General features: G+C 44.4%; 1 pseudogene; it reads right to left on the bottom strand.

Annotated features, from left to right (window-relative positions):
* Window positions 1–1676: 1676 nt before the first annotated feature.
* Window positions 1677–2323, bottom strand: LOC101691553 (annotated as a pseudogene).
* Between the last annotated feature and the right edge of the window lie 1005 nt (window positions 2324–3328).

Raw genomic sequence — 3328 nt, forward strand, 5'->3', positions numbered from 1 at the left:
AAGTTCTGAGCCCTGAGCACAAGCAGGGAGAGGGATATATACCCTTCTACTTCTGCATACTTGATACTTTTGGCACGCGGGGGAAAGGGGTAGGAAAGAAGAACCTCAAGGGCTTTGAGACAGGGACTGGAATTCCCTTGCTGGTTTGGTCAGCCATCTTAGACCACAGTTTTTCCTTATCAGTAAGTTTATTTGAGTTGTATGGGGGTGGGGCCTATGGGCAGAAAGAGCAGCCTTTTTGCTATATGAAGGTGGTGGTTATATGCTTAATGCTCAAGGGGGTGGGGACGTGCCGGGACTGTTAGATCATAAATGTCTTCTTCAAATTTCTACTCATAAAACTACTCTCATAAGATTTCTCTGAGGCTTATCATTCAGTTCAATATTAACTACCAGTGAGATGTTCAGGCAGTCATGAGACCCTTTAAGAATGTAGAAACCAGGGTGCCTCGGTGGCACAGTTGGTAAAGAGACTGCCTTCAGCTCAGGTCATGATCCCGGAGTCTCAGGACTGAGTCCTGCATCAGGCTCCCAGCTCCATGGGGAGTCTGTTTCTCCTTCTGACCTTCTCTCCTCCCAAGCTGTCTCTCCCTCTCTCTCTCCCTCATATAAATAGATAAAATCTTAAAAAAAAAAAAAAAGAATGTACCAACCAGCCCGTATTTGAGCCTTATTGAAGCAATGCAGGCTATAGGTCAGCCTTCTGGGCTAAAGGTGAGTATTTTTCTGCTTCTATCCCTCATCAATAGCTCTCTTCCTTGAGCAAGCACTCTGTCTAAATTTTTAGGCAGTTGAGGGGGAAATAACAGGTTTTTCATGAGTCTGCTGGGTTTTGATTGGTTTTTTAACTCCAAATAATCTTCATGCCAAAGTGAGCCATTTTGGGGCCACCTGCCCTCCTTGGCCCTTACAAAAGAAAACAAAAACAAAAACAAAAATAACAAATGTATAAAATGTAACAGACAGACAAAATTCATTCATCCAATGGTGGTGGGGGGTAGGAAGGGGAGGTGAAAGCATAAATGGCAGGGGGAGAAAACGAAGGTGCCAAATCAGTCACTGCTCAAAGCTGGCAAATGTTAAAATAGGGCTGGGGGAATCTTGGGGCCCTTTCAGGTTAGGGGGTATTGTTAAGAATGCACATATGGGTGTCAGGAAGATTGTGCCTTGTGCTCCCCAGAGACAAAAATCCCAATTCCTCAGGGAGAAGGGAATATGCAGACCCCAGGTGGAGTCTGGTGAGGAGAACCGAGAGAAGAGCTGCCCCAAGGGTCCTTCTAATCCCACCCCTTCTCTCTGGCCCCTCTGGACACAGGCAGCAGGTGGTGAGGGTATAGGTGGGTAGCAGCCTACAGTTAACTGGAGACCAGTGCTGTGAAGAGAACTGCTTTGAGGAGAATTAATGCTCAGGGCAGACTGCAGGTAGGCAGTCTTATGGAAGAGTCTTTGCTTAAGAAGGCCACTAAGAAAAGGTGCATGGGCTCATTGCCATGTATTGAGTTAATATGAGTAAATAAAGGAGGATAGAGAATAGGAGCCACTGATACTGGATGAGGACTGCATTCCTGTGAGGAGAACCAAGGCAAATCACATCCAAGCTAGTAAGGCCAGTTACTTTCTGACTGATAGTGGTGGGTGCATTGATTCCTTTATTGATCTAGGGATTTCAAAGCAGTTTAGTCTGTAGACAGGGGCATATGCAGAAGACTAACCAGCTGAGCAACAAGATAGGTGGGAAAGAGACTCACAACATTCCCTGGATGAAGAAGAGAGTCGGCAGCAAATTGTTGAAAAGCATATGAGCATATGAGCATATGTTTTGTTGATACTAGGGAATGGGGGAGGCTCTTCCCTGATACTTCGAATGCCAGATCCACTATATCCTGAAACCAAATGGCACTGACAACTTTGCTAAGCACAGGTAGTGGGGAGTACCCAAGAAACACTGGAAATTGCTATAAGAAAGAATTTCAGCCAAAACCAAACATCTCCAAGTAGCCATGGATCACCCATAGCTTGTGCTATTTATGACTGAAGCTCAGGAATAAATTCTTGATGAAACAAGTGGAGAACATACCAGAATACTGCACCATTCCAGGCACAACACTGGAAAATTCCAGTAATAATGCATGGCTCACTCTCCTGCTTCTGCACTATGCCTCCACTCTCCACTGTTTGGAAACATTACTTGCCTTTCGCCAGTATACTCCTCTCTTTTTTCTTGAAATTGAGCATCTAGCTTTGGGATGGCACAAATATCCCAGACAGAGACTTTGATCCCCTTGACAAGGTCCTGGAGAAAGATTTTGATGCTATCAGCCATCTCTTCATCTCTTCATCACCCACGCTTTAACTACACAGAAGAGAGGCAAGAGTCCCCCATGAAGGACATGGTAGCCTTGTCACTGGAGCTCTAGCCACAGCCTGGACCCTCACCCACTGAAAGCTGCTTGCTTTCTTTCCACCTGGTTGCTTCTCCTGCCTGCAGTTTCCCAGGACCACGCTCCTTTTCCCTGATGAATTGTCCTGGGTTTGATCCTTGGACTTTCTCCCTTTTCTATCTATAGTGGTTCTGCTAGTGATCACACCAAGTACCACAGAGAGCATTAATATCATATACACTGTAATCCGCAGTGATATCCTCAGCCACATACCTCTCCTAAAAGCCAGAGACTACACAGTTAACTGCTTACTCAACATCTCCATCTGCCTACTTAGTGAATATCTCAGAATTAACAATGAGATTTCCTCCAACAACTTCTCCCACAGAGTCCCATCTCATTTGAGAGTATCTCCATCCTTCTCATTTCTCCGCCTAAAAATGCAGGAGACACTTGGCATCTTTTTCTCTCACATACTACATCTGATACATTGGGAAATACTGATGATTCTTTCAAATATTTAAAATATTCCTGAACTTTCAAATATTCTTGAACTTCAATTTCTACTTCTGCTTGAGTGAATGGACCAGATTTATCTCCTCCTACAAATAACTAGAAAAATTGTCAAATTATGTAAAATGATTGTTTCAAAAATACCTGAAACCAGGTGGAACAGGGCTGTGATCCCTGAAAGGAGAGAAAAAATGAGGTGAGCCTACACCTGCAGTGACTTCTGCCTGGAGACATATGTCCTGACCACAGAGCAAGGAAGGGACTCTTCAGTGGAGCACAGCCATCTTGCTGATTTGAAGAGACAGATGGGAGTTCAGAGAGGTGGATGTGCCTGAAATAATGAAGGCAAATCACCAGACAAGAGGGAACCACACAGAAAAAGTGGTCCAGAATCTTTGGTGGAGTATTAATCTATGAATGTGAAAGATGAAACT

The sequence above is a fragment of the Mustela putorius genome, unplaced genomic scaffold (genome assembly GCF_011764305.1).
Source record: "Mustela putorius furo isolate JIRA1106 unplaced genomic scaffold, ASM1176430v1.1 tig00000151_pilon_pilon_pilon, whole genome shotgun sequence".
NCBI classification, from domain to species: Eukaryota; Metazoa; Chordata; class Mammalia; order Carnivora; family Mustelidae; genus Mustela; species Mustela putorius.